General features: G+C 38.6%; 1 protein-coding gene across 4 annotated transcripts in view; it reads left to right on the top strand.

The window, feature by feature from the left end:
- ATP6V1A (ATPase H+ transporting V1 subunit A) overlaps positions 1 to 26,168 on the top strand; it is a 65,619-nt gene that overhangs the window by 792 nt on the left and 38,659 nt on the right. Inside the window, exon 1 of one of the 4 annotated variants that reach the window (XM_055260701.2) lies at positions 17,845 to 17,866. The exons of 2 other annotated variants lie outside the window; for them this stretch is intronic. The gene's annotated coding sequence lies outside the window, so the exon portion shown is untranslated. Of the gene's footprint in view, positions 1 to 17,844; positions 17,867 to 24,751; positions 24,979 to 26,168 lie in introns of those variants that run through there. One more of the 4 variants, XM_063630103.1, reaches the window with a different exon arrangement.

Consider the following 26,168-nt stretch of genomic DNA (forward strand, 5'->3'; position numbering starts at 1 on the left):
CGACCGGTAACTGGCGAGTGGTGGGGATAGAGGGGGTGGAAGGAGGCAGAGGAGAGAGAGAGAAGGGAGAGTGTGAACGGCGGCTTTTCTGCCTGAGGCTTCCTCCCCGCTGTCACCCTGCACCGGCAAGGAGCTCATTTCTCCTTAACCCCCGCTCCCCCAAGTGTGGTCGTTCCCGCTACTTGGGGATTCAGATGTCCACCTTTCCCAGGGTTGGAAGTGAGTGCGGCCATTATGGTTCCCTACTCAGCCTTTGGGGCTTCGGGTAGCAGATTGTTTCAGCCGTTTCACAGGGTCTGCAGTAGACATTAGGTCCCATTCCTTAAAGCCCATTCTTTGGCAAAGGTCCTCACTGTCCTTACCCTCAGCTCAGGGCTGAGGAGCGGGGAGGTAGCAAAAACCCTGGAGGCAGAGGCGTCTCTGGTGAGACAGGCTTGGGAGGGACTGTCACTGCAGAGTCACTGTGAAGCTTCCCTCCGAATGTGCTTTCTCAGTGATTCTAAGGATTTTATCTGACATACCTGCAGGGAAGGTTCCGTAGATGTTCACGTGCTTCGGATGGGACTAGAAGGGTAAAAGAAGGGCTTTTACTTTTTCTTCTCTGAGAGGGAGGACAGTTGAAGGAATACTGTCTTCAAAACAGGAGGTGTTAGTAATGCGACAGTCTCGATTGAATGAGGAGGCGTTGAAAGATGGTATTGTGGTGTTGTGTGCAGGAGGCTCAGGCTAGTTTAGGGAAGAGTGAGTAGGGTTCCTGAAACCGAAATAAGAAACTGATTGGGTTGGAAATATTGTTAAACCAAATTTATTTGGCCATATGCTTAAAGGTAGAATCAAATCGAGATGTTGCTGTCTGCACGTTTTCTGCCTTCAATCCTTCCCTTTTTGTCATTTTTCCCTAAAATACTACTGAATTGGCACTCCCAATCTATTCTTTGACCGGCTTTGTGGTAAATTTAGGTTAAGTAGCATTTGTATCCCTCTTTAGCTTTCCCCATTTGTAAAACTCCCGGTGCCCTCTTCAGATTTTGATGAATAGTATTTTGTGAAAATACAGAAATTGTTGTCCAATTGAAAATACAGGTGTTGTCCAACCCAAGTACTCCCATTTCGTCTGTAATGTATTACCAATGTTTTGACCCCGAACAATGTGCTTTAGGGAAGAATGTTTTTCAGTTTGTGGTTAAACTCTTTTATTTATACTGCAAACTCAGAAAATTCCATGCTGCTTTTCAATTGAAGGTCTTACAGATATTACAAATTTGATTCTTAAAATTTAAATTACACCTTTCTTAATATGAAAAATTATATGCTCAGTTAAATCTTGTAGTTTTCTAACCAAGATAATTAAAGAAGACTGCTGGAAAATGAGGAAGATAGAATCATCTTTGAGTGGTGGATGTGACTGATTTATTTTTGTTTTTCTGTGTCTTCCAAATTCTATACAATAAACGGCCTTTTTTGTTAAGGAGAACAAAAAGTTAAAATTCTACAATAGCAGCAATTTAACAAAGTATTTTTATAGTAAGTGCAAAATACATAACCTGGCTTATTGATGCTCCTTACTAGAAAACATAACCTCGGAGATGTTGCTTTCCCCAAGTAATGAAGATTACTACTATCTCTTGTGGATTTACCATTTTAGCATTTCGTACTTATGACCCATACTGGACAATAGACTAATATATTGATATATTTATGTCATCATGCTTGCTGTAGATATATATATATATATATATATATATATATATATATGTAGTTTTATCTATTAATTTTTATCCATAATAAGGTTCCTTGATCTCTAGAGGAGAGGGGGGAAAAAAAAGAAAGTGTTACTTCATTGACCAGGTGACATGGCACCACGTAAGGAGAATTCCTTATGTGGTCTGGAAGTCCTAACTAGTCTTGTCTGGCTGAGACCAAAATGGGAAAGAGAAAACCAGCTAGAAGCATTGACTACTAGAGGGGAAAATGTCAGTATGAAAGTGGTTGGATGAGTCTGCAGTTTTACTTCACAATTCCCCCAATTTTAGGGAACTCGTGAAAGCAATAACTTAGACCACTGATGAAATGTAGACTAGTAGCAGGAATTGGTGACTACGTTGCTAGTAAGGTTAAATGTGAAAAAAAGCTTTGACATTATACACAGATCACACACACACACACACACACACACACACGATTGGAAGCCTGGAAAACATTTCTGAAACTAGCCTTATCAGTTTATGAGTGTTACATGTAGGGAATTGGTGACTACGTTGCTAGTAAGTTTAAATGTGAAAAAAAGCTTTGACATTATACACAGATGACACACACACACGCACACACACACACAGGGTTGGAAGCCTGGAAAACATTTGAGACTAGCCTTATCAGTTTATGAGTGTTACATGTAGAAATCTTAACATTTGTCAGGGAATTGTGCTATAGTCCACCATTAAATAAAACATAAGGGTTTGGTTTTATTTTAGGGCCCTTGGCACTTCTGGTTTTCTTTTCCTGAGGTCTTCCTTGTTTTCAGTGCCCTTACAGATTTTTGCCACCACTAAGAATGCTTTCTTCCCCCATGGGCAGAGGTAGCCACTCAGTCCTATAGACTACTAATCATCATCATCATCATCTTTTCTATTCTTCTACTTGCACTTTTAGCATTGTATTTAATTGCTGTTTCCTGGGCTGTTCCTCAGCAAATCATAAAGCTCTCAGGACTGTGAACTATAATACTATTGTGTCTTCAGCACCAGGATACTGAAGTACCTGATAGGTACTCAGTAAATTGTTTATTGAATGAATGTTGAGCAATTAGACAAGGAAATTAAACCACTTCAATTTTTGCAGATCATAGCTCTTCCTAAAGTTGTGTGCTAAATGTTAGCTTTTAAATATAAACTGGTAATAACCTTCCAAATTCATGGTCAATACAATAGATAAAAACCTCAGATGGACTTTATTAATGCTGAGACCAACTTATTTTCACAGCATGTTTGTTTAGTAATAAGTATGGTTATCATCAAAATATGGGAGAGAAGGGAAGAGGAATGAATTGTACTAAATGAAAAAGTGGCTCTGCATGATCTGTAAATAGACTAGCCCTAGACTAAAAGTCAGAGGATCTTCATTCAGCTCTGCCACTTTAGTTATATGTCCTTTTAAGTAATGCTGGGGCGGGGTTCAGGTTTGATACTTAGGAACCTTCCTATGACATAAACCCTAGGTAATCTATGTGAAAATATCTTAAAAACTAAGTGGTGTCTGTAATCCCAGCGCTTCGGGAGGCCAAGGCGGGCAGATCACAACGTCAGGAGATCGAGACCATCCTGGCTAACACGGTGAAACCCTGTCTCTACTTAAATAAAAAAAATTAGCCAGGCATGGTGGCAAGTGCCTGTAGTGCCAGCTACTCAGGAGGCTGAGGCAGGAGAATCACTTGAACCCGAGAAGTGGAGATTGTAGTGAGCCAAGATCACGCCACTGCGCTCCAGCCTGGGCAACAGAGTGAGACTCCATCTCAAAAAAAAAAAAAAAATACTAAGTGGTGTGTAAAATGGTAAAGCAGTGTAGCTCAGACTTTACATGAATTGATTTCCCAGTCATAGAGACCTAGTTGAAGTTCTGGCCCTACCACTTAATAACTGTGTGACTTTGGACAGTGTACTTAAGTAAGGTTAAGTTTTCTCACGTTTAAATCTATACCATAGGTGCTATTAAGTTAGATCATGAATGTAAAATGCCTAGAACTTATTTTGTAAAAAAATTTTTAAATTAATTTTACTGATAACTACTTTGATTTTATATACTGAATTTCTAAAGAAGACATAAGACAACCCACAGAATTGACTGATGTCCCCTGTGAGCAGCAGGTTTGGGACATGAAGAAAAGAGTAGAATTTGAAAAGAAGCTATTACCCAAAAAATGGGGGAACAAGAAAAATGTAGCAAAGATTCTAAAACAGATTTATTAATTGTATCTGAAAAATATCAAGATAAAGTCCCTTATTTGGGCAACTGCAGTGTCTTAATATTTTCTATATAAAGATTTTCCAAAGCTGGTAATCATTAATATATGGAATCAATTTAAGGAGGCAGTTTTTCAATTTTAAAGTTTTTGTTCCTGCAATGGATTATAGAAGTATGTTAAAATTGTACAGATTGTAGAGCAGGAACTTTTGAGTTAATGCTTATAAGCTTAAAAATTTTGTCTTTTTAAAAAAATTAAGTGTTTTTATATCTTATTTTTATCCTTATATGAAATAGACAACTGTAGAGAACATAATGGAGACATAAACTAAAGTAAAATTCTTCCCTTCCTAAATTCATGATTCACAAGGGTTACTAGTTTTGCAATGGAAAATATCAGCAAATTAAACAATTTAAGTATAGCTATCATGAGTTTATGAATCACTTTATTCCTGGAAAAAAAAAATTACTCATTTGTCATAAGGAAAGATTTTATTAAGTTTATTGACTTTTCCTTAATGTTGATTGTCTATTATAACAAATGGATTTGTTGATTTATGAATGAATTTATTCCTTATACTAAGTCAGTTTATTGTAAATAAATAAATTGTGAGCAATAAAAATGTTTTCCATATAATTTCTGAAGAGAATATTAAAGTTTTGCTATTCTCTTTTTTCCCTATGGTGAAATGAAAGTGACTTTGGTTTTTATAAGTCTATTCATTTATATTTAGTATATACATATTGTGTATATACTATATATAAATATTTGTATATTTGTATATAAAGTACGTAATGTTTGTGCATGTATGTATAAAGACAGCTGAAGTGGATGTGTATCTTCGTAGTAACATTTTTACGTGAAACTACTGAAGTGATCTTTAGAATTATATAATGATTTATTTACGTTTGAAACTCCTCTTTCTGTGTATTTCTTTGTAGTTAGCTCTAGTTAATAAATTTACAACTGTGATTAGCTGTTTTTAAAAATTAATGGTATATCATAAGTATTTTCAGATTTAAATTTTAGAAGGAAACACATCTTAAGGTTTTAAAAATCACTATTTCTGGTATTATTATGACTAACAACAAAAATTTCAGTTTTGGATCTTAATGCTATCTGTTGAAACTGTTCTCTTGGTGGTAAGCCTTTAAAAAAATTTTATCTGCAATATGCCACATTTTCTTTTCTGAAAAATAATTAAGCTTATTTCACTGAAAATAAAATGGGTGGTATATGATATGATATAGAAGAGTTTCAGATGTGCTTGAGCAATGAAAAGCAACCAGACTTTATAAGTTTTTAGTTCTTAGTTTAATTTTTTTAATGTTTAAAGGTAAAATAGAGAAGACTAATCGAATTGGAAAATACCTATAAAATTGAAAAAAGGGCATATGTATAATAATAATAGTATATACATATGGAAAAAGTTGTAAGGAAATGCATCAAAATAAGTAATTATCTCTAGATTGATGCATTAAAGAAAAAAATTAAAATTTATTACTATACCTTCTGTATATTTGAATTCATAATGTCAACAGACATTGCAAAATATTTCTTAATTTGATATGGAAAATTAAGGCACCTAAATAATTCTTTCATCTTAACTACTTGGATATCTTAAGTGAAAATGTTTTGTCTTATCCAGGTAGCTGAGTAAGTTATTTAATTTTATAGGTGTGTAAATATATTTTTAATTTTAAATATATAAATGCAGCAGAATTTTTAAAAGCAGAGTAAATCTCAGTATATAAGATAATTTACCACATTTCAAAGGGATAATTCAATCCAATGGTGAAAAAAGGCACATATATATCATAAATGTTAACTGATACAACTTGCTCATCTAGAAGAAAATATAATTGATCCAATACATTGCAACAGATGCAAAAACTGATTTCAGATGGATTAGAGGCTTAAATGTAAACAATAAAATATTTAAGATATTAATCTCCTAAGTTTCCTTTATACATACAATCTAGATGTAGTTTTTTTAAACCAAGATAGGAAACCTAAAAGTCATAAAAGTACGGATAGACACATGAGACTGCATAGAAACGAAGGATTCTTTAGTGGGAAAAATAAAGGACCAAAGACAAAATCAGGTGGAGAAAAAGGCTTGAGATATATGTAACAGATGAGTTAACCGTTGTAAGAACTCTAACCAATTAAGAAAAAGTTCACCCAGTAAAAATATGGATAAAACATATCACCAGAAGTTCACAGAAGAGAAATCCAAACATTCAACAAACATAAAAGGATGTGTAACCTTACTAGTAATCAATATACTAACACTGAAATATTATTTTTCTGACAAGCAAAAATTAAGTGGTAAACCTACTGCTAGCCAGGGATATGTGGAGAAGGATTATCTCATAAAATGCTAGTAGATATGTGAAGTGTTAGAGTTTTTCCTAGTAAACAATCAGGCAACATCTGTTAATACTGAGAATACATGTATTTTCCACCCATGAGTCTAACTCCATGTAATCTTTTCCTTAGAAATAAAAGCACCAGTAAGAGTTTACATGAGTGTTAGCTGCAACAGTGTTTCAATGTTTCAATGTTAGTAGTGGCAAAAAACGTGGAAACAAAAGGAGTGCCTGTTAATAGGGGTATTGTTATGTAAATTATGGCCTAGGCATTTTATGGAATGTTGTGAAGTGATTAAATAGTAGGAGTTAAATCTACTGGTGATTAGAAAGGATTTCCAAGTACATTCTGAGAGGATTTCTATCATGTATCTTTTTTTTTTTTTTTTTCTGAGACAGGATCTTGCTCTGTTACCCAGATTGGAGTGTACTGGTGCTGTCTTGGCTCACTGCAACTTCCTCCTCCTAGGTTTAAGCGATCCTCCTGCCTCAGCCTCCAGAGTAGCTGGGGCTACAGGTGTGCACCACCACACCTGGCTAATTTTTTGTATTTTTGGTAGAGATGGGGTTTCACCTTATTGCCCAGGCCATCATGTATCTTAAGAAAAAAAAATACGAAGTACAGAGAAACATTTGTAATGATATCTCATTTTTTATAAAGCCAGTTGAAAAACACCATGAGTTTTGTATATTTTTACCTGGTTGTCACCATTGGAAAGAGGAAATAAGCAGAAAAGGAAAGAGAGAGAATATCCATGGTAACATATTTATATAAAACTACGTGTTTGTACATGTCTGTGTATAAGATGGATTATAGGAAACAATGGGCACTAAGATGATTTACTTTCTTCCTTACACTTTACATTATATGGTTTTATTTTTACAGTGGACATGAAGCGTTTCTGTAATTAGGAAAAACAGGCTGGGCGTGGTGGCTCACGCCTGTAATCCCAGCACTTTGGGAGGCTGAGGCAGGTAGATTGCTTGAGCCCAGGAGTTGGAGACCATCCTGGGCAACATGGCAAGACCCCCCTCTACCAATAAAAAATAAAAATAAAAAAATTATTTGGGCACGATGGCATGGACCTGTAGTCCCAGCTACTCAAGAGGCTGAGGTGGGAGGATCACTTGAGCCCCGGGCATTCAGTGAACCGTGAATGTGCCACTGCACTCCAGCCTGGGCATCAGAGTGACACCCTGTCTCAAAAGTAAGAAAAAAAAATATATCAAAAACTGATAGCGACTACTAGATAGGATTACAAATTTGGCATGTTATTTTTGGTATGGATAGTCAGTGCTATAGACACGCTTTCTGCCTTAGAGATGTACAGCACAGGCCGGGCGCGGTGGCTCAAGCCTGTAATCCTAGCACTTTGGGAGGCCGAGGTGGGCGGATCACGAGGTCAGGAGTTCGAGACCATCCTGGCCAACATAGTGAAACCCTGTCTCTACTAAAAATACAAAAAAATTAGCAGGGCGTGGTGGCGGGCGCCTGTAGTCCCAGCTATTCGGGAGGCTGAGGCAGGAGAATGGCGTGAACCCGGGAGGCGGAGCTTGCAGTGAGCCGAGATGGTGCCACTGCACTCCAGCCTGGGGGACAGAGCCAGACTCTGACTCAAAAAAAAAAAAAAAAAAAGAGATGTACAGCACATTGCACAAGTGTGGGATCTGTCACCTGACTTAATCATATGACAGAATCATAAGAAAAGTCCCTATTTGGGTTTTGGCATATAAACTGGATTACAAGATTAACTTGCCTAAAGAAAACTTTAAACAAGAACTTCTTTAAAGAAGCAAAATAAAAAGTACTTATAATTGTTTAATACTTGATTTCTGTCCTTTTAAAAGTATCTCAGTAGAATACATCAATCAAAGCCTCCGTAGAAAATAGCAGATGCTTTAGAGTTGGATTTGTTGCATACTTAAAGTAGCTGTATTTTTTTCTCACATTGATATTTCTTCCCCTTTTCATTACCAGTTTTATTAATTGCATAAATGTGCTTTAATGTAAGCTGTCCAAAGTCTTTTTTACAAGAGTTGGGATGTATGTAAATAAAAATAATTTTAGAGTAGTATTAATGTAGCAAAGAGATGAAGGACACCAGACTGTGTGAGTCAAATCCTGGCTCTGCTTCCTAGTGGTGTGACTTTGGAGGAGTTACTTGTGTCTTTTTGCATTGCATTTTTCTCAACTTTAAAATAAGGATAATAAGAGTATTTAACTTCATTGGATGTTGTGAATAATAGAAGTGATTGGAATAATAACTAGCACATAAGAGCCATATATATATTTGCCAGCTGGGTGCAGTGGCTCACACCTGTAATCCCAGCACTTTGGGACGCCGATGCAGGCGGATTGCTTGAGCCCAGAATTGAAGGGCAACATGGCGAAACCATGTCTGTATAAAAAAAAAAAAAAAATTAGCCAGGCGTGGTGGCACACACCTCTAGTTCCAGCTATTCGGGAGGCTGAGGTGGGAGGATCGCTTGAGCCTGGGAGGCAGAGGTTGCAGTGAGCTGAGATCATGCCACTGCAGACCCTGGGTGACAGAGCCAGACCCTGTCTCTCAGAAAAATATATATATATAATAATAATATGTGCTATTATTTGCTCAGTCAATTAGGTGCAATATATAATAGTTTTACTTGGCTCAGTTGTTTTAACATTCATTTACTCATCCAACAATATTTTTAATTCAGTTGAATGGGTAATACATGTACAAATATGGTAAAATTTATATATTCATACAAGTGTGTTTTCTCTCCCCTCATCCTTATTCTTTTCTTCCCACATATATTTATCTACAAATGGTAGCACCTCTTCATATTATTCAGGACCTTACATTTTTCACTTGAGTATTACCTTGGAGATCTTTTCACATTGATACAGTTAAAGCTGCCTCATTCTTTTTAATGATAGTTTAGTATTCAGTTGTATTAATATACCCTCATCATCATATGTAACATTTATTGAGAGCTTACCCCTGATCCAGATGCTTTCTTAATACTTTAGTTTTATTAACTCATGGAAGCCTCTTAGCAACCTATGAGATAGGCACTATTTTTCCATATTTAACAAATGAGGAAAACTAGGCACGGGATGATTAAATGTCCAACAGTCACACAGCTCATAAGTGGTAGGGCTCAGGATTAGAGCCCAGGGAGTCACTTTCCAGAGATTGCTGCCATAATACCACTAAACATGTAGCCTGTCATGGTATTACGAGGTGTTTAACCAGCCTCCATATTAATGGACATTCCAATCTTTTGCTTAAGAAACAGTGCTATAGTTAATATTTTGTTAATAGAACATTTTGTACATCTACAATAAATTCCTAGAAATGGACTAGCCATGTCAAAGGTAAGTACAATTGGAATTCTGGTGGGCACTGCCAAATTGCTCTCCAGTTTAGGGATGTTCAGAAATTCACCTTTGTCCTTAGTAATTTGCCAAAATCTGCCATTTAGCTTGGGTCTTTGGAAGGTGTGCTTTTAACATTTCTAGCATCCCTGAATTGTGTGTGATCTACCATCATGTAATAGCTTAAGTTACTGTCATATGGAATTAATGTAACTGTCAGTATGAGAGGTGTGACGTTTGGACTTACTACTTTCAAGTAACAGTATTTTAGATATAACTTGAAATCCTCCTTAATGTGATTTATACATTGAAATTCTATCAATCGAAGTTTGAATAGATACTGTTGAAAGAGTAAAATGCTATGATTGTTAATAATTGTGAAAGTTGCTGATTTTATGTACCAAAGCAATTATGTAAGAGTGTTCAAATAGTTAAATAGTGAATCAGATTGCATTTGAACATTAAGAGTGTGGTAGCTAGCTAAATATAGGAATAGCTGTGTCCTTTCTTGTGAAAAGTGAGTTTTTGATAATCCGTGAGTCCTAGTCTTAGGTAATGCAAAATTAGGTAGTGAGGAGCTTTATTTAGATGAGTTATAAAATCCACAAATGATTTTGAGTATAACACACTTGGTTTCAGTGTCCAATATTTCACTTGTTCAAGAAAGGAAACAGTATCTCTATGAATCTAAGAAGCAGATTGACTGACACCAAACTCTTCAATGTGATCCAAAATAGACACTTAAAATACAGAATCTTCTCAGGTCCCAACGTAGTATACCTGCAGTACCTGAATATGTAGTATACCTGTAGTACCTGCTTATTGTACAGTGGGGTGTGTGTGTGTGTTTTAAATACAACCTCATTCTCCCTAAGATACTCTACTGGGGATAGGGACAGCTTGGAAAGTAGCTGTAAATAGAGATAAACAGGCTGTCAGAAACAGTTATTTATTGTGAGCTAATTCTACCTCAGAGTAGTATAAAGCAGAAAATAACTTTCCCTATACCTCTGCCCTCCAAATGAGCCATTGAGCCATATCAACTTTGATTTCCAAATTATTAGAGCTTAATCTGAGTCTTGGACAACAAACCCTTCTATGCCTCATGGCACGAAAGTGTATTCAAAATGGAGTTAATATTTTCCTAAATTCTCATTCAACATATTGAAAGCTGATATGCCATTAGCCCCGTTCTGAAAATATAGATGAATAAAGTACTTAAGAGGCATATCTGACTTCTATACTCCTGAGCTATTAAATGACTGTGGAAATTCCCAGAATTAGCTAAACTTGGCAGGACCAGAGGGTGCCCACACAGCCTCGTCCAAAGCCACATATATTCATTCTAAATAGACAGACAAAAAACTGGTTTGGTTAAGTTTTCATCTGTTCCCCCTATGCTGTTTCTAGGGTTAAAATTCTCTTAACAAATTTGCATAGGTCAAATAGTCCTTTAGAAATACTCTATTAGTCATCTGGGCCTGGTGGCTCACGCCTGTAATCTCAGCACTTTGGGAGGCCAAGGCAGGTGGATCACGAAGTCAAGAGATTGAGACCATCCTGGCCAACATGGTGAAACCCCATCTCTACTGAAAATACAAAAATTAGCTGGGCGTGGTGGTGTGCGCCTGTAGTCCCAGCTACTCAGGAGGCTGAGGGAGCAGAGTCACTTGAACCTGGGAGGCAGAGGTTGCAGTGAGCTGAGATCACACCCACTGCACTCCAGCCTGGCAATAGAGTAAGACTCTGTCTCAAAAAAAAAAAAAAGAAAAGGAAAGAAAGAAATACTCTATTAATCAACAAATAAAAGCAAAAGTGAATATGTGTCCTGTGGAAGCATGCCTTCATAGAAGTCATGCTGGCAATGACTTGTGCTTTTTAAAAAATAATTTTATTGAGATATAGTTGACATATCTGCACATAAAGTATACAGTTGGATAAGTTTTAATATATGTATACATGCATGAAGCCAGCACTATAATCAATATAGTGAACATATCCATCACACCCAAAAGAAGTTTCTTTGTGCCTCTTTTTAATCCTATCCTTCCATACCTCCCCACGTCCTGTCCTTAACCATCCACTGATCTATTTTCTATCATTATAGGTTAGTTTGCATTACATGTATCGATGATTCATATTTTCCTTGCCGACTATTATTCCATTTTATAGATATACCATAGTTTGTTTATCCATTCACCCATTGCTGGATATTTGTGTTGTCTTTCCACTTTTTGGCCATTATGAATAAAGGTCCTATGAACATTCATATAAGTCTTTGGACATAAGCTTTCTCATGGGGAAATACCAAGGAGTAGAATGGCTGAATCATATGGTAAGTGTAATTTTAATTTTTTAGGAAACTGCCAAACTTTTCCAAAGTGGTTGTACCATTTTACAGTTCTACTAGCAATATGTGAGTGTGTTAGTTGTTCTACATCCTTACCAACACGTCCTTTGTCAGTCTTTTAAACTTTTAGCCATTCTGATAGCTGTGGAATGGCATTTCATTGTGGTTTTAACTTGCATTTTCCTAGTGACTAATGAGCTTAAGCATCTTTTCATGTACTTTGCCATCTATCTTCCTTGGTTAAGTGAATGTTCAAATCTTTTGCATGTTTTAATTGAGTTTTCCTATTATTGAGTTTTGATCTTTGTAGATTCTGGATATAAGTTCTTTGTCAGGTTTATGTCTGTAAATATTTTCTCCCAGTCTTTACCTTGTCTTTTTGTTCTAACAATGTTTTTTTGATGAGCAGAGATTTGAAGTCCAGTTTATCATTTTATTCTTTTGTGGGTTGTGCTTTTAGTGTTATGTCAAATCCAAGGTCACAAAGGAAGTTTTATAGTTTTAGGTTTTACATTTAGGTCTACCATCCATTTTTAGATTTTTATATATAGTTATGGGTCTTTTTTTTTTTTGCACTTATGTATACATTGGTTTTACCACCACTTGTTGAAAAGACAATATGCTTTCTCTACTGAATTGCCTTTGCACTTTTGTCAAAAGCCAGTTGTCCATATATGTGTTGGAGTAGAGCCTTTTTGAGCTAATAAATTTTGTAAAATTTTAAATAATAATACTAGGCAGATTAATAGAGATTAAATATTATCTGTTCATTATAGAATTATATGTGTTCTACTATTCACAAGATTGGACAAAATGACCATTAAAATTATTAATAAAATTATAACAATAAATTGAATCAAATTTAATATTTTCTTAATATTTAATCATAATTTTTGATCTTAGAAGGTCATTCTATGATGGTAATATTTGGATTCAGCTTTGGCGTCAGGTGGATATTTTAAAAATCTTCGCCATCAAGCATTAGGCCAAAATGTGTATTCAGTGTACTTTGAAAGGGTTTTATCAGTTTTCACTCAATGATTAGAGTTTCTGTTTCCCCCCAAACCCTTGCCAGTACTGTCACTGAGAAGTATTTAGTAATTGCCTACTATGTGCCAAGGTACTTTACTGGATAACTGGAGTGCTCAATAAACAAAGCAGAGGTGGTCCTTGTTTTTCTAGCATTTACAGTCTGGAAGTGAAGAGAGACATTGAACAGCTTCTTTCACATTTTTTAATCACAAGAGTAGTAAGTGCTACTAAGGAGCAATATTAAAGACCTTGAACACATACCAGAGGAGCAGGCAGTTAATTTCTTAGTAAATCATACTATTTAAAACTTCTCTTCTCCCCACAACTAATTTAGTTAAATAAACCCTGGTAATCATAGTATACTAGGTAAACTGTTAGAAACACAGATTTCTTGTCCTCTGAATTGAAAATGTCTGGACTTTTGACTATAGTCATTATTTAAATCCAGATTGTGAGGTGTTTTTTCACCTTAGGCAGCATTCTTTTCTTCTTTTATCCTTTGTGCTTTAGGATATATTTGTATTGCAGAGATTTTATGAATTCCTGAATTAAATGTGGACCTATTTACGTGACACTGTCTTCTAAACATTGGGTTAATATACCTGACCACAGTTTATGAACCTTTGTCCTCTTCTATTCCATCCATTAAATAAATGACAGGATGGCCAGGCATGGTGGCTTACGCCTGTAATCCCAGCACTTTGGGAGGCTGAGGTGGGCGGATCACGAGGTCAGGAGATCGAGACCATCCTGGCTAGCACGGTGAAACCCTGTCTCTACTAAAAATACAAAAAATTAGCTGGGCGTGGTGGTAGGCGCCTGTAGTCCCAGCTACTCAGGAGGCTGAGGCAGGAGAATGGCATGAACCCGGGAGTTTGGAGCTTGCAGTAAACCGAGATCGTGCCACTGCACTCCAGCCTGGGCGACAGAGTAAGACTCCATCTCAAAAAAATAAAAAATAAAACTAAATAAATGACAGGATGGATTCGTTTAAATGTAGACATCAGCCGGGCGCAGTGACTCACCCCTGTAATCCCAGCACTTTGGGAGGCCTAGGTGGGCGGATCACAAGATCAAGAGATCAAGACCATCCTGGCCAACATGGTGAAACCCCGTCTCTACTAAAAATACAAAAATTAGCTGGGCGTGGTGGCACGCACCTGTAGTCCCAGCTATTCAGGAGGCGGAGGCAGTAGAATTGCTTGAATCTGGGAGCGGAAGGTTGCAGTGAGCCAAGATTGCACCACTGCACTCCAGCCTGCCCATAGAGCGAGACTCTGTCTCAAAAAAAAAAAAAAGTAGACATCGTATTTTCTTTTCTTTTTCTTTCTTTTTTTTTTTTTTTGAGACAGGGTCTCACTATGTTGTCCAAGCTGGTCTTGAACTCCTGGACTCAAGCATGATCCTCCCACCTCAGCCTCCCAAGTAGCTGAGAATACAGGTGTGAGCCACCGTACCTGGACAGCATCATTTTATAATATAAGTGTAATAACATTTTTAGTACAACACTGTTGATGCTGTCACTTTTTTGTTCCTTGTATGTGTGTCAGTCTCAAATGCCTACATTGCTTACATTTGGCTAGTTTAGCTGCTCATCATTCTTTTTTTTTTTTTTTTGGCAAAGCCATCAAAATTTGCTCAGTAACAAGAGTAATATGGTAATTGTAAAGTTTTAAAAATAAGTTTCAGCTGGGCGTGGTGGCTCACACGTGTTATCCCAGCACCTTGGGAGGCCAAGGCGGGTAGATCATCTGAGGTCGGGAGTTCGAGACCAGCCTGACCAACATGGAGAAACCCCGACTCTACTAAAAATACAAAATTAGCCGGGCGTGGAGGCACATGCCTGTAATCGCAGCTACTCTGGAGGCTGAAGCAGGAGAATTGCTTGAACCCGGAAGGCGGAGGTTGTGGTGAGCTGAGATGGCGCCATTGCACTCCAGCCTGGGCAACAAGAGCAAAACTCTGTCTCAAAAAAAAAAAAGTTTCTAAGTATTTTAAGCAATTGCCTTTTTAAAGTAGTCATACAGTTTCTAGTTTGACTTCTTTTGAAGGTGATAATTTTCCTGCATGATTGCCTGAATTTAAAAAAAAATTGGTAAAGTCGGCTGGGCACAGTGGCTCATGCCTGTAATCCCAGCACTTTGGGAGGCCAAAGCGGGTGGATCACCTGAGATCAGGAGTTTGAGACAAGCCTGGCCAACATGGAGAAACCGTATCTCCACTAAAACTACAAAATTAGCTGGGCGTGGTGGCGCATACCTGTAATCCCAGCTACTCGGGAGGCTGAGGCAAGAGAATCGCATGAACCCAGAATGTGGAGGTTGCAGTGAGCCGAGATTGCGCCCTTGCACTCGATCCTGGGCAACAAGAGCAAAACTCCATCTCAAAAAAAAAAAAAAATGGTAAAGTCATTTCATAGGCAGTTTATCTGACGAAAGCCTATCCAAAAGCCAGTCATTGCAGTGCTAATACGCCATGAAGGTTGAGGATTCCAGAAGAGAATTTTCTGATGACAGTCCTTGGCACTATGAACTTGGAATTGTAGACTATTTAACATAAGAAATTTCATTATTATTATTAAGTACATTTTGTTTGGGGGGGAATACTGTAGGATTTCAGATAAATTAATACTACATTTTGTTGTCATTATTGGATTTTAAAGGTTTTTCTAATATTGCAGTATAACAGTAAACACGTATATAAATAAGTCCTTATCCACATGCCAAATATATGCCCAGAAATACGGTTTTTGAGTCAAAAGGCTTGAACATCTTTAAGGGTCTGGTTGCATATTACCAATTTTTTCCCCATGTTTCCTAGAAAATAAATCCAAATTGGCCTTTTCTTGATGGTTATGGGCCATTCTTATTACCATTAGCCAATTCACATCTCTTTCCTTTTTACCTTCCATTTTTTTTTTTTTGAGACGGAGTCTTGCTCTGTCGCCTAGGCTGGAGTGCAGTGGTGCAGTCTCGGCTCACTGCAGCCTCCTCTTCCCGGGTTCACCATTCTTCTGCCTCAGCCTCCTGAGTAGCTGGGACTACAGGCACCCGCCATCACGCCCAGCTAATTTTTTGTATTTTTGATAGACGGGGTTTCACCTTGTTAGCCAGGATGGTCTCAATCTCCTGACTTAGTGATCCGCCCACCTCGGCCTCCCAAAGTGCTGGGATTACAGGTGTGAGCCGCTGCACCCAGCCCTTCCATTTATTCTTATAGAGTAGCTCTCTAATGATTTGCTGCTTTGAATCTGCAGTGATCCAAAGTATTAGATAATTTTTAATTGTGCATAGAGTCCTAAGACTGTATGCAGGTCTTTTGCCACATGCAGAAGCTTTAAGACTGTCATTCTACAAGTTCAGAGATCTTTTGTTTTCCTGTTACTTAGGTCTTCACTTTATTTCTATTGAGGCTGGCAAGTCTGACTTCTCGTGTCTATAAATATTGTACTGTATTTAGTTCTAATACCATATTTTGTTGTTTCTAGGACATTTTTCTCCTTCATATATATATATATATATATATATATATATATATATTTTTTTTTTTTTTTTTTTTTTTTTTTTTTTTTTTTTTGAGACAGAGTCTCGCTCTGTCGCCCGGGCTGGAGTGCAGTGGCGCAATCTCGGCTCACTGCAAGCTCCACCTCCCGGGTTCACGCCATTCTCCTGCCTCAGCCTCTCCGAGTAGCTGGGACCACAGGCGCCCGCCACCACGCCCCGCTAATTTTTTTGTATTTTTAGTAGAGACGGGGTTTCACCGTGGTCTCGGTCTCCTGACCTCGTGATCCGCCCGCCTCGGTCTCCCAAAGTGCTGGGATTACAAGCGTGAGCCACCGCACCCGGCCATTTTCTCCTATATTTTTAACAGCTCTGAAATTAGTGCCTGTCCTGCAATTTCTGGAATGCCATAATTTGTCAGGTTTTCTTCCTTAGTAGTACATCAAATAAAGGAGTTTATTAAAATTGATATTATCTTAATTAGGTGAAATATGGTGTTAACTTCTAGATAGGGATCTGTGTGTTTGTAAGAATTGCTGTTGTGAGACATCAGCATGGATTCTTAGGTGGTTGCCTTACCTTGGCTTTACCTAGTCAGTACGTTAAAATGAATTAAAGTGGCAGGGTGCAGTGGCTTACACCTGTAATCCCAGCACTTTGGGAGGCCGAAGAGGGAGGATCGCTTGAGCCCAGGAGTTCAAGAGCAGCCTGCGTAACAGAGTGAGACTTTGTCTTTACATAAAAATCAAAAAGTTAGCTGGGCGTGGTGGTACATGCCTGTGGTCCCAGTAAGAGAGGCTAAGGCAGGAGGATTGCTTCAGCCCAAGAGATTGAGGCTGTAGTGAGCCTTGATCACACCACTGTACTCCAGCCTGGGTGACAGAGCAAGACCTTGTCTCAAAAAAAAAAAAGAAAAAAAAAGTATATTAGCAAAATGTTAAAAACAGCCCCAAATAGGAAGCAGTCTTGGTACGCAATAGAGTTATTGTTGTTAGGTAAAGTATGGTATCTATTTAATGGAATAATATACAGTTTAAGATGACACAAAGACTGTGTAGCGCATAGAAAAATTGAAGTAAAATAATTTTATGCTAGTATTGATTACAATTATGTAAAAAAAATTAATTGTGAGGAAATAAAGTCAATCATATTCAAGTGGTGAGATCTTTCATTAGGTATTTTTAAAATTATAAGCATATTGCTTCTGAAAACAGATTTTAAAGAAAGATGTGTAACAAATGCTTTCTTTTCTATTTATATTGTTGGCTGTCTTCTTGGCTGTTTACATCATAGGTAAGTTAAGCTTTAAATCAATAGGATCTTCTTTGGTGTCTTGTTTTTTCTTTGTAACCTGAAATCAGGAAAATTTCCTAAAAATTCAAATGTGGGATATTAATGTGAGCTTTACAATTACTTTTCCCCCTTTATCAAGTTTAAGAAATAAAAAAAATATTTTTGTATAAGGTGTAAGGAATGGATCCGGTTTCAGCTTTCTACATATGGCTAGCCAGTTTTCCCAGCACTATTTATTAAATAGGGAATCCTTTCCCCATTGCTTGTTTTTGTCAGGTTTGTCAAAGATCAGATGGTTGTAGATATGCAGCATTATTTCTGAGGGCTCTGTTCTGTTCCATTGATCTATATCTCTGTTTTGGTACCAGTACCATACTGTTTTGGTTACTGTAGCCTTGTAGTATAGTTTGAAGTCAGGTAGCATGATGCCTCCAGCTTTGTTCTTTTGGCTTAGGATTGACTTGGTGATGCAGGCTCTTTTTTGGTTCCATATGAACTTTAAAGTAGTTTTGTCCAATTCTGTGAAGAAAGTCATTGGTAGCTTGATGGGGACGGCATTGAATCTATAAATTACTTTGGGCAGTATGGCCATTTTCACGATATTGATTCTTCCTACCCATGAGCATGGAATGTTCTTCCATTTGTTTGTTGTATCCTCTTTTATTTCATTGAGCAGTGGTTTGTAGTTCTCCTTGAAGAGGTCCTTCACATCCCTTGTAAGTTAGATTCCTAGGTATTTTATTCTCTTTGAAGCAATTGTGAATGGGATTTCACTCATGATTTGGCTCTCTGTTTGTCTGTTATTGGTGTATAAGAATGCTTGTGATTTTTGTACATTGATTTTGTATCCTGAGACTTTACTGAAGTTGCCTATCAGCTTAAGGAGATTTTGGGCTGAGACAATGGAGTTTTCTAGATATACAATCATGTCATCTGCAAACAGGGACAATTTGACTTCCCCTTTTCCTAATTGAATACCCTTTATTTCCTTCTCCTGCCTAAACCTAAAACCCTAAAAACCCTAGAAGAAAACCTGGGCAATACCATTCAGGACATAGGCATGGGCAAGGACTTCATGTCTAAAACACCAAAAGCAATGGCAACAAGAGCCAAAATTGACAAATGGGATCTAATTAAACTAAAGAGCTTCTGCACAGCAAAAGAAACTACCATCAGAGTGAACAGGCAACCTACAAAATGGGAGAAAATTCTCGCAACCTGCTCATCTGACAAAGGGCTAATATCCAGAATCTACAATGAACTCAAACAAATTTACAAGAAAAAAACAAACAACCCCATCAAAAAGTGAGCGAAGGATATGAACAAACACTTCTCAAAAGAAGACATTTATGCAGCCAATAAACACATGAAAAAATGCTCATCATCACTGGCCATCAGAGAAATGCAAATCAAAACCACAATGAGATACCATCTCACACCAGTTAGAATGGTGATCATTAAAAAGTCAGGAAACAACAGGTGCTGGAGAGGATGTGGAGAAATAGGAACACTTTTACACTGTTGGTGGGACTGTAAACTAGTTCAACCATTGTGGAAATCAGTGTGGCGATTCCTCAGGGATCTAGAACTAGAAATACCATTTGGCCCAGCCGTCCCATTCCTGGGTATATACCCAAAGGACTATAAATCATGCTTCTATAAAGACACATGCACATATATGTTTATTGCGGCACTATTCACAATAGCAAAGACTTGGAACCAAGCCAAATGTCCAACAATGATAGACTGGATTAAGAAAATGTGGCACATATACACCATGGAATACTATGCAGCCATAAAAAATGATGAGTTCATGTCCTTTGTGAGGGTATGGATGAAACTGGAAATCATCATTCTCAGTAAACTATCGCAAGGACAAAAAACCAAACACCTCATGTTCTCACTCATAGGTGGGAATTGAACAATGAGAACACATGGACACAGGAAGGGGAACATCACACTCCGGGGACTGTTGTGGGGTGGTGGGAGGGGGGAGGGATAGCATCAGGAGATTAATGGGTGCAGCACACCAACATGGCTCATGTATGCATATGTAACAAACCTGTACATTGTGCACATTTACCCTAAAACTTAAAGTATAATAATAATAAAATTAAAAATAATAATAATAAATAAAAAAGGCCCGGCACAGTGGCTAATGCCTGTAATCCCAGCACTGTAATCATGCCTGTAATCCTAGCTCATGCCTATAATCCCAGCACTGAGGTGGGGGGATCACTTGAGCCCTGGAGGTGGAGTGCAGTGAGCTGAGGTTGCAGTGAGCCGAGATGGCATCACTGTACTCCAGCATAGGTGATAGAGCCAGACCCAGACCCTGTCTTAATTAAAAAAAAAAAAGGAATTTATTACCCAAATTCTGTTTCAGGTAGCTTTGTTGTTCTGAGCTTAAAATAATTGACCAGAAATTCTCCACTTCTGTTCTCTATTTTTAATAGTAGCAAAGTTGTATTGAGTCTGTGGGCATTAATATTCTGATTATCCTCAAATATGCCCATTTTCCTCTTAGATATGTCCATTTACTTTGTAGTCACATTGATGTTTTATCTTTTTTTTGGCTAATATAGTTAGTTGGTTATGTTAGTGTTATAAAGCTAGGTATTAGTAAAATACAATGTTATGTTTTTAAAAAATCTTAGTTTTGTAAGAGATGGGGCCAGGCGTAGTGGCTCATCCAGCACTTTGGGAGGCCGACGCTGGCAGATCACCTGAGGTCAGGAGTTCAAGACCATCCTGGCCAACGTGGTGAAACCCCATCTCTACTAAAAATACAAAATTAGCCTGGCGTGGTGGCGCATGTCTGTAATCCCAGCTACTTGGGAGGCTGAGGCAGGAAGAATAGCTTAAATCCGGGAGGTGGAGGTTGCAGTGAACTGAGATGGCGCCATTGCACTCCAGCCTGGGCAACAAGAGCAAAACTCCATCTCAAAAAAAAAAAAGAGAGATGAGTGGCCGGGTGCGGTGGCTCAGCCTGTTATCCCAGCACTTTGGGAGGCCAAGGTGGGCAGATCACTTGAGATCAGTTCAAGACCAGCTTGGCCAGCATTGTGAAATCCCATCTGTACTAAAAATACAAGAAAAAAAAAAGAAAAAAGGTAGACAGGTGTGGTGGCACGTACCTGTAATTCCAGCTACTCGGGAGGCTGAGACAGGAGAATCACATGAACCCAGGAGGCGGAGGTTGCAGTGAGCCGAGATCACACCACTGCACTCCAGCCTGGGTGATAGAGCAAGACTCCATCTCAAAAAAAAGGAGATGAGTAATTTAGGAACAGTCAATTCTTGTTCTACTAATTACTCCTTAGTTTGTGAGTGTCCCATTATGTCACCTTTTTTTCATCCCCTCCCTTGTGCTTGCATTTTTACATAGGGTCAGTAAATAATACAAAAAGTCTTAGTTTGGTTGCTATAACAAATTGCCATAAACTATGTGACTTAAACAGCAACATTTCTCATAGTCTGGAGTGTGGGAAGTCCGAGGTCAAGGTGCCTATAGATCCTTGTCTGGTCAGGGCCTGCTTCCTTCTGGTTTGTAGGTGGACATCTTTTTCTATCCTCACATGGTAGAGAGCAGAGATCATCTCTCTCTTTCTCTCTCTCTTTTTTTTTTTGCTTCCCTTGAGACAGAGTCTTGCTCTGTCACCCAGGCTGGAGTGCAGCAGTGCGACCACGGCTCAGTTCAGCCCCAACCTCCCAGGCTCAAGCAGTCCTCCACTTCAACCTTCTAAGTAGCTGGGGCTATGGGCGCACACCACCACGCCCAGCTAATTTTTTAATTTTTTGTAGGGACAGGGTCTCACTATGTTACCTATTCTGTTCTTGAACACCTGGACTCATGCAATCCTCCTGCCTTAGCCTCCCAAAGTGCTGAGATTACAGGCATGAGCCACTGCATCCAGCTCAGAGATCATCTCTAGAGGGGCACTAATCCCATTCATGAGGGCTCTACCTTCAGACCTAATTATGTACCAAAGGCCCCACTTCCTAATACCATCACATTGAGGGTTGGAATTAAAATGTGAATTTTGGGGGGACACATTTAGTCCATGACACATGGCTTTCTTTTCTAAAAATGGTATAGTTGGTGCAAAAGTAATGGCAGTTTTTGCCATTGCTTTTGATGGCAAAACAGCAATTACTTTTGCACCAACCTACTAGCTAAAGTTGAAAACTACTGTCGAAATAAGGTCTCTTGAATTATTTATTACATGCCTAGGTGTTGTGATCAGACCAAATCTGGGCATCATCACTCTTTAGTTCTGTCCTCTATTTCTTAATCAAATAATACCTATTTCATAGGACTATTGTTAAGAATTAAAGAGATGTTTGCTTTTTTAACATAATGCCTGGAGTGTGATATGTACTTAACAAATAGTAGTTGATGTTATGTTTTTTGTTTTTTTTTTTTGAGACAGAGTCTTGCTCTGGCGCCCAGGCTAGAGTGCAGTGGCGTGATCTTGGCTCATTGCAACCTCAGCTTCCTGGGTTCAAGCAATTCTCCTGCCTCAGCGCCCCGAGTAGCTGAGATTACAGGCACACGCCGCCATGCCCAGCTAATTTTTGTATTTTTAGTAGAGACCAGGTTTTGTCATGTTGGCCAAGCTGGTCTCCAACTCCTGACCTCATCCACCTGCCTCAGCCTCTCAAAGTGCTCAGATTACAGGTGTAAGCCACTGCGCCCAGCCTGATGTTATCTCTTTTTAATTTCAGAACATTTTACTGAGTTACTGCTGTATAAGACACTGTGCCATATGGAAGGGAGGAAGTAGGAAAATGATATAATATGCGCTTTGAGGGCAGTGATACTTGAATCCATACATTAGTTTTACCATTGACCATAGGCCTCTAGCCTGTACATTGATACTGTGGAACTTGTACACTCAATATGGTATTTTGTTACGGTTTCACCCAATTTCGCACAATTTTATTTGTAAAAATTTGAAGGGAAAGGAATCTACTTCCTTTTTGGGTTGGAGTCTTGCTCTGTCGCCCAGGCTGGAGTGCAGTGGCGCAATCTCAGCTCTCTGCAACCTCCGCCTCCTGGGTTCAAGCAATTCTCTGCCTCAGCTTCCCTAGTTGGTGGGATTATAGGCGCCTGCCACCATGCCCAGCTAATTTTTTTGTATTTTTAGTAGAGACAGGGTTTCACCATCTTGGCCAGGCAGGTCTTGAACTCCTGATCTCGTGACCCACCGGCCTTGGCCTCCCAAAGTGCTGGGATTACAGGTGTGAGCCACCGTGCCTGGCTGGAAAGGAATCCATTTCTAAAAGTGACATAAAAATCATTTCTGGACAAGCTTGTTGACGAACCGTAAGTATGTTTAGCTGACACAATTTAAATTCCATTCCCAGTTTAAGTGCCCACCCTAGCGTTTATCTTCACTATTTCTTTTTCAGGAATGCCTTAGTTTTGATATACAGTTGAAATAGAAGAGTGTGTGTGTGTCCTCAATTTTATTCCAATAATAATAAGTTTTTCCTGATTGTTAGTCCAGTTTGCCATCTGTGACTTTGCTGTTCTCTACTCTTTGATTCCTGCTTTTGTCTACACATTTCATTGTAGTCCACCTTAGTAATTCTTAGGGACTACTTCACTGATGACCTTATGTATATTCTTAATCTTTTGGTTTATTTTTTAAAAAAGCACTATGAAATATGTACAATATAAAAATATTTATTTTTAAAAGTCCTTTCTTGTTGTATTGGTTAATTGAGTGTGCCAATAAAGACAACAAGGACTCAGATGTCTTTTGTCTTTCTATTTTGTAATCCTTAGCAAGGTGGGCTGCCTGCTTAGCTCCCTCAAGGTCCTGATATGGCTGCCGCAGTTCCAGACGTCGCAGGCAGATGACCAAATCCCAAAGGAGAGTATTGTTTCTCATAGCCTGTATCTTTTTTTTTTTTTTTTTTAAGATGGAGTCTCACTCTGTCACCCAGGCTGGAGTGCAGTGGCACAATCTCGGCTCACTGCAACCTCCGCCTTCCAGGTTCAAGTGATTCTCCTGCCTCAGCCTCCCAAGTAGGTGGGACTACAGGCACACGTCACCATGCCCGGCTAATTTTTGTATTTTTAGTAGAGATGGGATTTTGCCATGTTGGCCAGGCCGGTCTCAAGCTCGTGACCTCAGGTGATCCACCTACCTTGGCCTCCCAAAGTGCTGAGATTACAGCCACCACGCCCAGATGCCTGTATCTTTTAAAAGAACAAAGAAATTATTTCCAGAAGATCTCCAACAGATTTTGCCTTAATTCTTATGGTCAGAACATCATTTATTATGTGCTTATTTCCAAAGCAGTCGAGGGAACTGGAATTACAGTAATAGGCTTACCAAATTTTGAACAAAGTTGGCTTTTGGTTGGCAAGGAAAAATCAGGAAACTAAATATACATAGTGAAATAAATCTGCCACATAAGCCATTCTAATAGGATTGCTAGGTAGGTGGATTGAAGGAGATGAATAGAGAGTGTCACAAAATGACTAGTACTATACTCTAAAAATATGATCAGGTAATGTTATTTGTTGGAATTCCACCTGTTCTATAACTTTCTGACCAAACATAAAAATATTAAACAGATTTAAGATACCTTTCTCTAAAAAGATTAACAGTATGTGAAAATAAGTAATTGCTTATAATCCATTAGATTCTTCTGAATCTTTTTTTAAAAATCTGTGATTTCCAGAGATAGTCTTTAATCAATTAGATGGAATGTATTTTTTCATTACACTCTAATGTAACAAGTGTTACATCAAAATAATGCTTCATTATCAATGCAGTGCCCCAGGATTTTGTATGTGAGTAAATATTACCTTGGAATCTTAGTGTTTAACTTTTATGTATCACCTCCTCTTTGCCCCCAACAGCCATATCATCCAAGACTTTGGTAGTAAAAAGGATAATTTCTGAAATAATGAAATTACCAGTTGCATTAACCAGCAGCAATTTGGAGTGGACTTTATAGGAAAAAAATTTTTTCCTCTGGTGTTATTTGCCACTGCAGTGTTCTGCAGTGCCCGTTGCGGAGAGACTGATGACTCATTAACTCAGATCAGTTGCCTGTGCTGCCTTTCTGGATTTTTCCTCTTCTACCACAAGGTTTTTGTTTTTGTTTAAATCTTTCACAAATTGGGTGGGGAGGGGCACTCCTTTAATTTGTAACCAAAGAATCTTAGTTGTAAGTTGCATTTACTTTTTATCCTTAAACAAGGTTGAAGTCAAAACAGCTAAAGGCAACATTTTTATATAATCATTGATTTGATTTTTCTATGAGTGCATCTGTGTATACCACACTGCTTTCATTAAAGTATGTAATAAGTATTCCTGCTTTTATTTATTTATTTATTTTTGAGACTCTCACTCTGTCACCCAGGCTGGAGTGCAGTGGCGCAATCTCTGGTCACTGAAACCTCCACCTCCCGGGTTCAAGCAGTTCTCCTCCACCAGCCTCCCAAGTAGCTGGGACTACAGTTTTGCGTCACCACACCTGGCTAATTTTTGTATTTTTTGGTAGAGACAGGGTTTCACCATTGTTGGCCAGGCTGGTCTTGAACTCCTCACCACAAGTAACCTACCTGCCTCGGCCTCCCAAAGTGCTGAGATTACAGGCATGAACTATCATGCCTGGCCTCATGCTTTTATTTTTTTAATGTTGGAGAACAACAATAGCTGTATAGCCCGGGCACAGTGGCTTATGCCTGTAATCCCAGCACTTTGGGAAGCCAGGGCGGGTGGATCACCTGAGGTCAGCAGTTCCAGGCTAGCCTGGTCAACTTGGGGAAATCCCGTCTCTACTAAAAATGCAAAAAATTAGCCAGGCATGGTGGCTTGTGCCTATAGTCCCAGCTACTTGGGAGGCTGAGACACAAGAATCGCTTGAACCCGGAAGGTGGACATTGCAGTGAGCCGACATCGTGCCACCGCACTCCAGCCTGGGTAGCAGACTGAGACTCTGTCTCAAAAAAAAAGAAAAAGAAAATCAATAGCTGTATATTGTCTTAAGAAGGAGTTATTAAATAGCCTGTAAAGCTATTTTATGTAGCATTAAATCATATCATAGTTTGGACCTTATAGAGATTTGGGATAAAATTTAACTTTCAGGCCAGGCATGGTAGCTCACGCCTGTTATCCCAGCACTTTGGGAGGCCGAGGCGGGCAGACCACAAGGTCAGGAGTTCAAGACCAGCCTGGCCAATAAGGTGAAACCCCGTCTCTACTAAAAATACAAAAAAATTAGCTGGGTGTGGGGGCGCATGCCTGTAATTCCAGCTACTCGGGAGGCTGAGGCA

Source organism: Symphalangus syndactylus, chromosome 21 (genome assembly GCF_028878055.3).
Source record: "Symphalangus syndactylus isolate Jambi chromosome 21, NHGRI_mSymSyn1-v2.1_pri, whole genome shotgun sequence".
In the NCBI taxonomy this organism is placed as follows: Eukaryota; Metazoa; Chordata; class Mammalia; order Primates; family Hylobatidae; genus Symphalangus; species Symphalangus syndactylus.